General features: G+C 34.5%; 1 protein-coding gene across 4 annotated transcripts in view; it reads left to right on the forward strand.

Annotated features, from left to right (window-relative positions):
• Positions 1-15,474, forward strand: part of Snoo (Sno oncogene) — a 454,232-nt gene that overhangs the window by 79,356 nt on the left and 359,402 nt on the right. The window lies entirely within an intron of this gene.

Genomic DNA, 15,474 nt, shown 5'->3' on the forward strand with positions numbered 1-15,474 from the left:
GACGGACGGACAGACAGACATGGCTTAATCGATTTCTTTTTTCATCCTGATCATTTATGTATACATTTGTCTATATCTATCTCGATTCGTTTTGGCTGTTACAAACAACCGTTATGTGAACAAAATTAATATACCCTTGTGCACAAGTGCGCTCGGGTATAAAAAGAAAAAACTTTAAAAAGGCAAAATAATATAACGAAATAGGCTATAAAAGGTAAAATAAAATGGCGAAATAGGCAGGAAAAGAAGGCACTAGAAATCGCAAAAAAAGGCAAAAAACGAAAAATAATCAAAAACTACATTTATTTTAGAAATATTTGTTTTACATGTAAAAAGAGAAAAACTAGGAACTAGTCTTGTTATATGAAAAATTTCTACTTTGAATCTTTCACCTTGTTCTCTTTTCGAGCTTTTAACTCACAAAACTTTAGTCTCTATAGTTGTAGTAACATTGAGCTACTAGATGCATTTTGAAGTTTCTGGCAGCATTTTCATTCGATTTTCGTGAAGAAAAAATCTTGAACCTACGAAACGTGCGCTCGACGTGAGTTGATACAAGTGGCACCCAATTTAAATATGGAACGTTTAAAACCTTTATATTATTAGGAATAAGGGCTTTTTCCTTGCCCTTTACCACTAAAGGCCAGTATGCAGCTTTCAAGAAAACGGACAAAAAAAAAATTGCCTTTATTTCGTGTGTGTGTCCAAGGAATTTCAACATCTGATACTTCACATCCTGTTGCCTCACTCTTTCCTCAATAGGGATGTTAATTTTTTCGATTTTTACGACAACTTAACATGAAAAAATTGCATCAATATGGTTTGAAAAGCTCTCCTATCATATAATAAATAATAAGTAAGAAGTTCATAATACTAGTGGCACAAATTAAAGAAGCGCTTTAATTCAACCGGTTTTGTCTATATTCCTTTTGTTTATTCAAAATTTAATTTTTTTTGTAAAAGTCTACCTCATATTACAAATAATGAATTGCATATAAATGGGCATTTCTCTGACGTCATGATTTTTTAAAAAGGCTTTATAATTACAAAGATAAGATTAATTCCAAAATTAATTTAAAAAATTCAGTGCAATGTAAAACAAAAAAATGGGTACCGAATGAAATAATTTTTTTGGGTTCACAAGGATGAATAGGAATTTGAAATGCCCCTTTAATCTATTTTATTTTTTTAAGCTAATAAAGTTAGTCCTTAACATATAGTATTTTCAAAAATAAAAAAAAATTGCAAAATTTCAAGGATATTCAAGGATACAATTATAAAAGGGTATTTTCAATACCTACCCATTCCTTACGCACTAAAAAATGTACAGAATCTTTTCTTTCATTTTATACCCATACTACTTATTTTTTAAGTATATTGCACTGAAATCTTTAAATCCAAATGAAATACTCATACCTTTCGTATATTTATTTTCTTTAAAAAATCCTGACGTCAGAGAGAAAAATTAAGAACGCAATTTTACTATAATGGCCCTTGGTTTGGCGAATATATTGGTTATTTATTGTGTGCAAATTTGCCTGTCGCAAGGTATTATATCGCCGTTTAAAGTACAAAGCCGCGTATCAAAATAACGCAAAGCCACGTTTGTGAGGTTGCATAAATTATTTTCTAAAGAGTAAAAACATTCATATTTCAAGATGGCTCTCTTTTTTAATAAAGCAATCGCATTTCTGGCTGGTATATTTCAAGACGAATGGATAAGGATTGAGCCAAGAGCTTGTGTGTGCAAATCTTCCCATTAAAACAAAATCGCCGTTCAAAGTCGACATAAAACTGTAGGGACCCTGTTTGTGCGNCTGGTATATTTCAAGACGAATGGATAAGGATTGAGCCAAGAGCTTGTGTGTGCAAATCTTCCCATTAAAACAAAATCGCCGTTCAAAGTCGACATAAAACTGTAGGGACCCTGTTTGTGCGACAACATTAATAGCCCGAACACAATGAAAACGACGAGCTATGGACTATAGCTGTCAAATTATTTTAACACGTACTCTTATGTAGATAATAATTTTGGCGACGACTGTGGTTGTGGCCAGATTAGATCTATTTCTATTTTTCCAGTGACAGATAAGGTTCTTCCTCTTCTTTTATGTCAAACTCGTACAAATTCATGATGTCGCCGACGCATTCAAAAAAATCAAGTCGCCATCGACAAAGCGTTTAGACAATGAAGATAACAAATTGGAAGCTGTGGCCCGTAGCTCGTCGTTTTTAATGTGTTCAGAACTTAAGGCGCACTTTACAAATCGGAGGAGAATCTCGGTCAAACACTAACATATTGTGTAACAACACGTAAAGATTGAGGTGTTGTTTTAAAATACCGAGGTCGCGGGTTCAAATTCCACCACATGCAATCCTAACTATATTACACATTTCTGCTCCTAAGAGCCCAATTTATGTCGGGAAGAATTGTTAATAACATTATCCTTGTAATGTGAGTGTTGCGAAGACATTAATAGTAATACGAACCTTGTTATAAAATTAAGGTTAAGTGAACAAACCGCGTGTATTTTCTTTAAAAATTCAGAATTCAAGAGAGTTTATTACAAAAAATACAATTCTCAGTTGTCATTACAGGGTTGGAAAACGTAAAACAATTCAATGTTCCGTACAACATTACAGGGCTGCAAAAGTTAGTAGCAAAGTAAGAGACTATGCAATAATATTGAACAGTGAGTTTATTACATTCGATACGATACTAGGGTTCTGGTACTCGATTCCAAAAAATATCGTTTTAAAATTATCGAGTAGAAAATATCGGTATCGAATAGCAAAAGTATCGATATGGTATCGTATCGTATCGAAATTCGTGTCCCTAATACTTTCAGAGCAGGAGCGTTTCTGTCCGTTGGAACGAAATGGGTCATCGGTATATCAAGAAAAAGTGTGACGAATTAAAAAGAATACGGTAGGAACATCAATTAATAAATTAATTAATGGATTGATAATTATTACTGGATTTGCGTTCACGTACTTTTTTGGATATTTTTTCTTTGAGAGCGAATTCGCAGAAATTAAGTTACTGGGGAGTTGCGGGCGAGTTACTGAATAATTTTTTAAACAAACACAACTACTCTTAGTAAGTTTTTTCTTCTTTTTAAAAGACCGATTATTTAGGAATTATAAAAGGATTTTCGTAATTTTATTTGTAAAGCACTTGTATTGCAGCCTCTAGTAGGTGAACAGGCACAACTTCCAAAACCTATTAACAAGAAACGCACTTTTACTGACCATTTTATTAACTACCTGTCTAATTGAATAAACTCACCTGGAACGTGCAGCCAAAAATCGCTCCTATATCGCAGCTTCTCGCTGAGATAAAAAACACAATTCACAAATCTGTGAAAGGTAAACATAATAAGTCCTTATTTGCCACTTGGCATAAGTACTTAAAATTGGTTACCTAAATTTGTAGCCAGAGTCCGGAAAACCTCCAAAAAATCGCAAAATTAAAAGCTGTTGAATATACACACAAATCACAATTTTTGCAAAAAATATTAAATGGATAATTCACAACTAAACAGAAATGTCAAGGACAGTGATGTTCACTCTTACGTTTTCAGCGCAATACCTAGGGATGTTCCGATACAAGTAAATACGAGTATGTACTCGATACTTTTGTTTCGATACCAACTACTTTTTTTACTCGAATCGTTGTTTCGATACCTACTTGGTATCGAAAGAAAAGTACTTGTATCGAATCGATTTGAGAAAGTGCCATATCCTGTCGATAATATTTTTTCTATGGAAAATATTTGCTTCGTTTTCATAAAAAAAAAATTGTTTTAAGCAATTACACCGCCAAATTCTAAAGTGTGGATATATTTTTACAAAGCTAGTGATACCACAACAAAGTGTAAGCAATCTTTATAGCCGTAAAGTTTTGTGGGATCCTTTCAAAGGTTGAATTTTTTGTCTAAGTAATCGTATTACTGTAAGTGCTACTAAAGAAGAAATATACATATTGATACCTCAACTGCAAATATATTGAAAATATTTGAGATAGGGCGTTTTTGAACCGAATTCTGAAATAGGGTGTTCTTGAAAAGTTTTCTGAGATAGGGCGTTTTCCAATCAAATTCTGAAATAGGGCGCTTTTGAAAAGTTTTCTGAGATAGGTCGTTTTCGAACTTTCTTCCGAGATAGGTCGATCTTCCACTCAGGTGCCGCAAAGCTTTATGTCACAGAAAACGCCTGAAAATTACTTTCGCTTTTTTGAATTTAAAAGGATGAAAAATTATCGATATAAGTAGGTATCGATACATTCGCTTGACTCATATAAGTAGTATCGAAATAGCTATTTGAGTAAATTTATTTGAGTAGGTATCGATACTTTGATGGTATCGGAATGTCCCTAGCAATACCTAAAAGGAGTTTTCCTAGTGTAGTTTTTGTTCAAGAGGGCATCATTCAGAACGGGGCTACCGAATTTGTCAAAATTACAACAAACACCCCCTAACTGACATCACCTTATTTTTATTTCACCATGGGTGTTTTTTGGAAAGTTGTTGTTGTACTGAACTCATTGTTGACACAAATTTATAGACAACACCAGTCTGTGTCTGCCAAATGTGCAAATGTACAAATCACAAATCGTGTGATCCCTGCTATACACATTTCTGATTAATTTCAACGCCAGGGGGGTTGTTTTGGAGGGCAATATGAATAAAAACTTGCTATCATTTAGTTTACGATAAGTAATGGTAAAAAATATTTTAATCTATATATATAAAAATGAAATGTTTTCCGTATGACCGCGATGCCTGACCAAACGGCTGAACCGATCTCAATTCTGTAAAAAGCACATTTTTGGACCTTCTGTGTGGAAGGTTTTTCGATTTAAAAAAATTTAAACTTTTTGTTGTTGTTGCCGAAAAATGAAGAATGCTGAGAAGTCACGATTTCACAATTTCATACAGTTTTCTGTACATTGAATGTCAGTAAACTACTAAACGACTGGACCGATTTGGTTCATATATGGAACATGTATCAGTACCTTGAAAATAAATATTTCTACCAAAAAATTTGCTCGCTACGTGGCGCTAGGGTCGCAATATTCCTAAATTAGAATACAATTTAGCCAGCTCAAGAGAAATATTTGGACTTAAAACTTACACGATAGGTGGCCCTGGGCCGAGATATCCCCAAAAATTATTTTACGCTAAGGACCAGTGCCGGTTTAAACATAGGAGAAGGATAGATATCTACTAAATATTTCTGGAAGTATGTATGTATGTGCCAGGTTGCAGCCTAAACGGAAGGACAGAATTGAACGAAATTTTTACAGAGTATTGCCATGATACCTGGTCCTTTAATCGGGGGAAAAATAAATAAAACAAATAAATAAACAAGGGGGCAGGCCACCTCCCATGGGCGTGGAATTTTTTATCAGCTGTAACTTCGGAACTATAAGTCAGATGAACTTGAAATTTGGTATGCAGGCATAGCTATGGTAGGTGCTTATAGTAAGATGTATATGAATCAGTTTATAAAAGGAGGCGTGGCACATCCCGTAGGCGTGGAATTTTGATCAGCTCTAACTTGGGAACCATAAGTCACATGAACTTTGAATTTGGTACGCAGACATATCTATGGTAGGTGCTTATAATAAGGTATATATAAAAGAGTTTGTAAAACGGGGCGTTGCACATCCCATATGCGTGGAATTTTGTGTAAGCTATAACTTCGACACCATAAGTCACATGAACTTTGAAATTTTGTATACAGACACATCATGGTAGGTGACTATAGTAAGGTACATCTAATATATAAAAATTTCGTGTCACGGTGTTTGTGGTCGAACTCCTCCTAAACGGCTCGACCGAACTTTATGATTTTTTTTTGTGTATATATGGTAGGTACAAGAATCGGATGTAAAGTATATTTCATACCGTTAGGTGCAGGGGGCACCTGTATCGGCCTGTCGGCCGCTGTGGTGTAGTGGTAAGCAGTGCGCGCTTCCACTCCGCAGCACCTGGGTTCAAGCCCTGGTCAAAGCAACATCGCAAACAATATAGAAAATAGTTTTTTTTTTTTTTTAACAGCGGTCGTCCCTCGGCAGGCAATGGCAAACCTCCGAGTGCGTTTCTGCCATGAAAAGCAGCTTCTCATAAAAATACAATCGCCGGTCGGAGTCGGCGTAAAACTGTAAGTCCCTCCGCTTTGTGTGACAACATCAAGGCGCACGCCACAAATCGGAGGAGAAGCTCGGCCAAATACTAATATATGTGTACGCACCAATCTGTTATTATTACTATTATTATTAGCTGCAGGGGGCGTGGCCCCTCCCATACCAACCGAATTTTTCATACTGCATATCTCTGGAAGTGTTCATGGCACAGTAAAAGAACTTGGTATGGAGATATATGAAATCAATCACATGGTCGTGATGAAAAATTGCGGTTATTGGAAAATGGGGCGTGGAACCACCCATACAAACCGAATATTTCGCACTGCATATCTCTGGAAGTGTTCATGGTAGAGTACTGGAACTTGGTATGTACAAGATATATAAAATCAATCGCATAGTCATGGTAGAGTACTCGAACATGGTATGGAGATATATGAGATCAATCCCATACTCTTAGGGAAAATCGAGGTAAACACACTGAAACTATTACGTAGCATTGTATGCATATACACTTTTGTTAGGTTATTTAAGATGGCAATGGAAATATGCCTTCTGAAAACCAGCAAATCGTAATAGTAGAAGATAAATGCGTCATTGAAATTCATGAACGTGAACTGTTGGTGAAAATATTGGACCAATATGTTTTAATACAAAAAATTAATTTTGGGCGGGACGAAGCTCGCCGGGTCTGCTAGTATCTCTATAAAACTTGTTTATTGAGGTAGCCTAATGGTGACAACATTGTTTTTCCTTGCAATTTGCTCGTATTATCGTATACACGTACAGACTGATAGACAGATGTCTATTTTGTCTGAGCGTTTTGGTATATATATGTCTATACCTACATATCTCGATTTCTTTAAGCTGTTACAAACAACCGTTATGCGAACAAGTGTGCAAGTGGGTTTGGGTATAAAAATATGGGTTTCACGGCAAGAATATTCCAAAAAGTTGACTTTCCTTAGTAAATTTGGACCACCCTATTGTATATGCATATGTATGTTTGGTCATATTTTTTTATGCATACATACATGCATACAAAGATTTTTTAGTAGTTAATTTTTTAAGCCAAGTAAATTAGTGGATATGTTGTATAGTGAATATTCTGTAGGACTACTTGTCAGTTCATTAGATTTGTTTTTTAAATTTATGATATAACCTCCAATGATTTACTATTTGGCTTCGAAACCGCATCCACACCTACGCCTAGTCGTTTAGGCAGCTATTATTTTGCAAATCTGTATATTAAAAAGATTCTATTTTGTCGTTTCTTTTAATTTTGTGTGAATAATTTCGTTGGAATTCATCTAATTTTTGTTGGCCATTTGTTGGGACGAATTTTACTGCTCTTAAGGTTATTGATACGCTTAGCGCTTCGGTTATGAATATGCAAATACCTGCATATGTATGTACATATTTGCGCGTTTTCCCCACTCCGTGAGAATATTGCTAAGATAAAAGCTCTTGAGAAGTTATGTATGTACGTATTTAGAAATATTTACATATGTATGTACATTTGATTCAGTTCAAGAAACTCTACAACTTTCCGTCATAGTATTAAAAACAGTTTTATATAAATAGTACTCACATAAATACATATCCATTATGTGTAAATAAATTATTAATGACGTTGTTTGTTTATTTCTTTCACAGGTAAGTTGGCAAGTTGCTACCTACATATGTATTGTATATACAATCGAAATATACGGTGAGTTGAAAAAGTCATTATCGCAGCAATCGAGAGCAGAAACATCAACGATTATGTATACATAGGGGATTTAAAAGGCGTTTAAGGGTCGCAATGGCTTAGATCGTAAAATGAAGGTAAATATATTTTAAGGGGACTTGTAACTAACTACTCCAAAAAATGTTAAACTAATAAAAAAAAACTGTGTAATTATGTAGCTTTTATTGCACCGTTCGAACCCACTTAAAATCATTTTAACTATTAAGACGTCTTGTGAATACCCGAAATATATATGAGTCTACCAACAGCTTATTAAACGCGAAAATATTTGGTGCTTTTAATGCTCATTAAGCGGAGGATTTAAAGCTATCTCGGAACTGTGATTAAGTCGCTAATGTTTTAAAAAGTTTGAGAAACATTTTTTTGTTAGCTGGGCAGAAATAAGAAGTACAAATAGCCATTGAAGCTATGCTAATTTGATAAATAATAATAATTAAGCAGCCGATCCGTGGTAGCTCAGGGCTTTTCTATGCACGGGTTCATATGTAGAAATGTTATTTGCCTAACTAAAGTAGTTATTTCCACAAACTAAACTCCGTATGTTTTAAATTCTAGCGTAAAACAAGTGAATAAAATTATAGTTTAAAAAACTAAAACCTCGCTATTATAATTTCCATTCGTACTGACATCAGGTATGTAACTTGAGAACAGAAATCGCTGCATCTTTTAGGCGCATCAATATTACATAGTTACATCCCGAGCTAATAAAAGGGAGGTAATAATAATAAAAAGTCTAAGTTCGGGCGGAACCGAACATTAAATACCCGGCGCAAGTATTCAATATAGTTTTTTCACCTTTCCGAAAACTACCAGAACATTCAGTTAGAGATAGTGAGATAAACTTATATAGATATGTATATGTACATACATATGTGGGCGGCATCACGCACGTTTTCCAAATTTCCATAATAATGTTACTTATTTTCAAGGGATTGTTAGTATAAATTTGGGGTAAAATTAGCGTCCTTAAATTTGGAAATATCGAAGTTACAAGCATTTCTGAAATTTACCGTTATAGAAAAGTGGGCATAATTCTAGTCAGATTTCAATAATTTTCAACGTTTTGCTTTTATGTGGTAAGCGAAATAATCGTACCAAATTTGTAAAAATCTATCGAACGGTTACCGAGATATACATACCTGGCTATTTTCCAAAATTTTATCATAAACGTGTTGCTAAAGAATTCTCGCAAACATCAATTTTGAATAGATTAGCTTCTGTATTTGCTGATTTATCTAAGCTTTCGTATTTCATTAAATTACCGTTATGTGGGATGTGGGCGTGGTTATTGTCCGATTTTAAGAATTTTAAGTCGTTTGGTATTCTGTACCAGGGATGTTATATCGAAAAAAAGTTTGACCCTATTTTTATACCTTTCATGAGCATGAAATGGTATTATAACTTTGGTCCGATGTTTGTAAGTACCAGAATAAGAAGAGATAGACCCATTAAAATGTATACTTAAATGATCAGAACGGCGAGCTGAGTCGATTTAGCCATGTCCGTCTGTCCGTATGTCCGTCTGTCTGTCTGTCCGTCTGTTTGTATGCAATCTAGTCTCTCAGTTTTCGAGATATCCGGATCAAATTTGGTAGTGGGTGTATTTTTATAAGTATTAATCATTTTCGGAACCGGAAGAATCGGACCACTATAACATATAGCTCCCATGCAACTGATTGTTCAGATATGAGATTTTTCGTTATAACTTCGCCATTTATGCAGCTGGGAACATGGCATTCCGCAATATTTCCATCCATTATCAAAAACATGCTTACAGTGAAAATGGCGAAGATCGGGTCGCTATAACCAATAGCCTCCATACAACCGATTGTTCAGATTCGAGATTCTTTGTTATAACTTCTCCATTTATGCAGCTAGGAACATGAAATTTTGTATTACTTCTACCCATTATCAACAGAAAACTTAGAGTAAAAATTACGAAGATCGGGTCACTATAACCTATAGCTCTCATACAACTGATTGTTCAGATATAAGATTTTTCGTTATAACTCCTCCATTTATGTAGCTAGACACATGAAATTTTGCACTGTTGTCACTTATTATCAAAAGAATACTTTCAGTGAAAATGGCGAAGATCGGGTCGCTACAACATATATCCACCATACAACTGATTGTTCAGATATGAGATTTTTGGCCATAACTTCTTCATTTATACAGCTAGAAACATCAACATTCGCACCGTTTTCACTGATCACTAACAGAATACTTACAGTGAAAATAACAAAGATCGGGTCACTATAACATATATCTCCCATACAATTGATTGTTCAGTTATGAGAATTTTCGTTATAACTCCTCCATTTATGTACCTAGGAACATGAAATTTTGCAATACTTCCACCCATTAACACCAGAATATACAGTGAAAATAACAAAGATCCGGTCACTTTTACATATAGCTCCCATACAACTGATTGTTCAGATATGCGATTTTTTGTTATAACTACTCCATCTATGTAGCTCGAAACATGAAATTTCGCCCTATTTTCACTCATTATCTAACAGAAAGTTTACAATAAAATTAACAAAGATCGGGTCACTATAACCTTTTTATTGCCCCCATACAACTGATTGTTCAGATATGGGGTTTTACTGTAAAACTCCTTTATTTGGACAGCTAAAACCGATAAATTTCGTAAGCTATTTTTTAAATAATAATACAAAGTCTACTGAGAAAATCGTCAAAATCTATGCTGTATAATCATAATCTCTTGTACCACTGATTGTTCAGATACCAGTTTTTGCGATATATGTATCTCCTTTATGTAGGAAGCTAAACCCATTAAATTGTGTTACCGGTTTACGTACCGATCACACAGTAGTGAAAATCACTTAGATTGGTGCCATATAAAGTATATCTTCCATACCTCTGATTGTTTAGATATGATTTTTTATATATGTATCTCCTCTATCTATGCCTGCTGTGAATATATAAATTTATTCAAATGCAGTAATCTGTTAAAGTAAAATTTTCAGATGCTCATGAAAGGTATGAAGTCTTCGGTATAGCCGAAGACAGCGCTGCTCTTACTTGTTTTAATTTGAAATCAAAAAATATTTAGAGGTCGCTCAAAGCGCTCAAAGTTTTCCATGTATTTTTATATGGGAAAAATAAAATTTTTCGTAGAAATGGTATAGAATTCTTCTAAATCAATATTTTTCAATCTGAAAACTCGATTGAAAAAATGTAATAATTAATCGTACAGATGATTACGATTAATTAATTTTAATCGTTAATCGCGATTAATATTTTAATCCTTAATTTTTAATCCTTAATCAGATTAACGTTTTGCCAACACTGTTTGAATGATTGTAAGAAATATACCTTTACATACCTTTGGATGTATCTGAGTTTGCAGAGGTGCTTGTTGTTATTGGTTAGATTTCAGACGGTCCCAAGATGTTAAAATGTTAGCATAAATTTTTGTTTTGTATTACCAAGCTATGAAAAAGCATCTGTGAAGTTCAGAATGGAACCGTATTTGAACGAAAAAGCCGCCAAACACCTATCTATGTAAAGTAAACAAGCCCCCGTACTAGTACCAAATTCGATATATAAGATTTAGCTTGTTCTGCGTCCCTTTTTCGACAGTTGCGAACCAGTTCTAAATTCGTCACCTTAGATATAGATTTCTAATGAAAAAAGTGAACTTAAATAGTTATTTAAAAGTACCAAATTTCGCTGATTTTGAACTGGTGGAGATCTAGTTACAATTGGTCTCGTTCGTTTTTGGTGTAGTAATAAGAACGAGAAGAAATATTTGACACTATCTTATTTGAAAATTTGCTTAGAAATTTTAAAATAAGATAGCCGAATGTCAGGAAAAAAATATAAAGCGAGAAGGCTGTTTTTAATTTCACCATGTAGCTTATCTAGCTTTCATGACTCAGTAGTTTTAGTCGTTGATAAATTCATTAAAGCAACAGATTTGGCGCTTTGATTTGGTTTATGTAAAGTCATTCGTAACAACCAAGAATATCATTGTTTTATTTATAGTTCTCCACAGCTCAGAGAAAAGTCTCATGATGCCTTATTTACTAAATTATTCTGCTTTCAATAATGCAATCCGCCGAGATGCATATACAAATTCTTTAAATACTGAGTCAATATTAACATCCATATTGCGATGAATATTGAGACGATATTCTTTCATAGTTGATCTCAAATAAGTTTTTAGGCGGCGCAGAGTTGAAAACGTTCTTTCATTCGCGGCATTCACATAAGATAAAAGAGCTACAACTCTAAGTACTTGATGAACATTTTGAAAAGCATCGGAATTACCAATATCCAAAGCTTCAAATGAATTTTGAATATTTATACCAGCGAAGCATGTAAAATGCATATATACTTATCAAACAGTTCACAATAAGCTAATTCATCAAAATTTCGTGTTTTGTCAGGAAAGAGGCAAGCGAAACTAGACAAAATACCCCGGTGTTTTAGAAATCGATCTTGCAAATGCGTAATGAGAAGATCTATGTAGGTGTGGTGTGTAAATTGCGATTCGGTAATACTCTTCAAAATGCTTCCGAGTGATTTAAATATGCTGTGTTTTGTTACCTAGTATGAGCGAAACTAAACCATACCGAAACATTTGCTATTGTTTGTTTGCGTTCTCTGGCTCGTTCTCTGATCATATTCATTGAACTATTTAGCGAAACCATAACTAAATAGAGAAGCGAAGGGTATTCGGGACCACATAACAAAAAATTTCTGTAGAAAACACGGAAATCCGATTTTTTTCTCAGTTTTAATGGATGATTTTTCGCTTATTTTCGCAGGTTCACCAAAATTTTACTTCCGAACCGTTTTTCGTGAAAATTTTACTGAAATTAAAAGCAGCAGAAACACTTGCTGCATCAAATACCATTAAACCACAATACTCGCTAGTGTAATTTTTTAATTTTGTACGTTTCAAAAAATAAATTACCGACCTCCCGCCCCCTCTTGCTGCCGAGCCTGGACTATACAAACATATATGTACATATGTACTTTTGTATGCACTCCATACTAACATAAGCCCGAATGCGTGTAATTGCAAAAGTAATGTGGAAAAAATAAATGGGTGTTGTTGACATTTAAATACATTGCGTATGCAAATAAATAACAGCAAAGCTGAGCTGAGCCCAGTCAAAAGTCCAATACAAAAACTTACAGGTTGCCTTCGAGCCGCATTTGCATATGCGCAACAAACGCTCATACCCTGCAGGAAATGTATCTCACTATAGGGTAACCTAAAGTTGTTTTGGAAGGAATTAAAGAAAAAAACTCCCGATTGCGTCTGCATGACTCCTGCATGACTTTACAACTCACTTTAAGTTAGTTGCCATAGCTAATTAAAGTGAGCTATTTATCGAAATTCCGCAAAAAAGCTTACTACAAGTTGGTTACTCTTTATCAAATGATAATCTTTTTCTGCAGCGTATGCACATACTTATTACAAATCGTCTTTGTTATATGTATCTACATATGTACATAAGTATGTGTGTTCGTGAGCCTCAATGGCTTTCAGCAGGTGCTTATGTCACTTTTTTTGATTGTTGTTGTCGGCTATATGTATGTTGGCCTACTATATGCCAACGCTATGGTCAGCTTAGGATCATCGTCTGCTCGATCTACTTAATGCTATTCGATTTGCAGATTTTCGACGTCATTTAGCACATTCACCCCCTCCCGCCAAAGATCTTCAGAGTTGTTTACCTTTTCAATTCTCATGGATATATAAATGCTGATATGCATTAAAAAAGTTTGGATGCCAATAATAATTAACTGAAATGAGAGGTGTTTGCCAAAACTAAGCCATAAAGAATGATAACAAACACGCGCCAACAAATTTGAAGTGGTAAGCAAAAACAAACCATTGCTTTATGTGTATGCACTAGGGAGGTACATTTTTTCGATTTTTACGATCCCGGGATTTCCGGGCGATCGTAATTATAATCCCGGAATTTCGGTATTAATCGCGAGACATAGATATTCATTATTTTTCAACAGCTTAAGTCGAAAAAATTGCATCAGTATTGTTTGAGAAGCTCTCCTGTCATATAATAAATAAATGGGTTTGAAACTTCCTTTTTTATTTGAAGTAAGAGTTTTCACTTCTTTATTTATTATTAGTATTATTTCATTTGTTACAAACCAAAAAATAGTGTTTAAATTTATACGTATTTAATAATCTTTTACCGTGTGAACCTTTGAAAAATTTACTTAAGGGAAGTTCGAAAAAATCTCAAGTCAACAAATGGATTTTGGGGTTGAAAGAACACAAATCAAGGCTTCGGAGTGGAGCAAAGGATTTTGGCTGGAGCGGAGCTGGAGCAAAGAGCTATAAAAGATACATTAGCTCCTTAGCTCATAAGAAAAAAAATTTAATTAATATTTTTATTTTTGCAACTGAAAACAACCGTGTTAAATAAATTTTCATTATATTTTTACTTGGAAATACTTACTTGGAATAATACGGTACACAATACCCAGCAGTCAGTGATATGTAACTGCCACGCCAATTTGAACGGCGATGAAAAAGCAATGACTTCCCAAACAGCTGAGGTGTATACGTTTTTGTTGACGTGCGGTCTCGTACAATTTTAAGTACCAGAAAACGAAAGAAAAAAAGGACGTACATTTTCATTCGGTTTCGGATCCGGAAAACGTTCGAAAGTGATGTTGTTATTTGAAAGCAATAATTGTATTTTACTTGTTCAAGCTGAACATTTGAAAACAACTATACGTAGTCGGCAGTAGCTACAGAGGTGCGTGCCAGTATTTGTTAGCTTTCAGAAGGTGCCGGGTTCGAGTGCCCTCAGGTGCTGTGAAGTGCAGAAGGAAAGCGTATTGAACGAAAAATTCAATAAGACGAATTTCACAAAAACATCCAAAAACGTATGCGTTTCAAAACAATTTTCGGTTCTTGTTTGTACATACGTTTCTGCCGCACATTTTAGTGGAAAAACGGATCGTCAAAGTATTCGAAAACGGAAGCGATAAACGGCTGGGTTAACATCTGTCATTTTATTTACAAGACAAAATATATTGGGATCATATATATCTATGTATGTATGTCAACCCATTAAAGTACATGCATTTGTATATCGAGCCCTAACCGCGAAAAAACGGAAGCAAAATTTTTTTATTTTTCTTTGGATACAGAACTGCTTCTAGAGCATGTAGATGCATATCTGCACCAAAAAGAAAATTAAAAAAAGAATCGGTTATTTTTTTTTTGTTTTTAGGTTTGAGAAGTAAGTAATGAAATAAACAAAATAAAAGTTTTATTGGGGGCGGGAGCGGAGCTCGGAGCGAAATAAAATACCTGAGTGGAGCGACAAAACAAACCTTCGCTCCGAAGCCCTGATATAAATAGATATACATACATACTGTAGTGGCAGAAATGAAAGGAACGCTTTATTTTTACCGGCTTTGTCTGTACATATTTCTTTTTAACCGACTTCCAAAAAAGGAGGAGGTTATCAGTTCGTCGGAATATTTTTTTTTTTTTTTTTTTTTTTATGTATGTTACCGCATAACTTTGGACCACGTCAACCGATTTCGATAA

The sequence above is a fragment of the Rhagoletis zephyria genome, unplaced genomic scaffold (genome assembly GCF_001687245.7).
Source record: "Rhagoletis zephyria isolate East Lansing unplaced genomic scaffold, Rhagoletis_zephyria_1.1 Rzeph_scaffold_00015, whole genome shotgun sequence".
NCBI lineage: Eukaryota > Metazoa > Arthropoda > Insecta > Diptera > Tephritidae > Rhagoletis > Rhagoletis zephyria.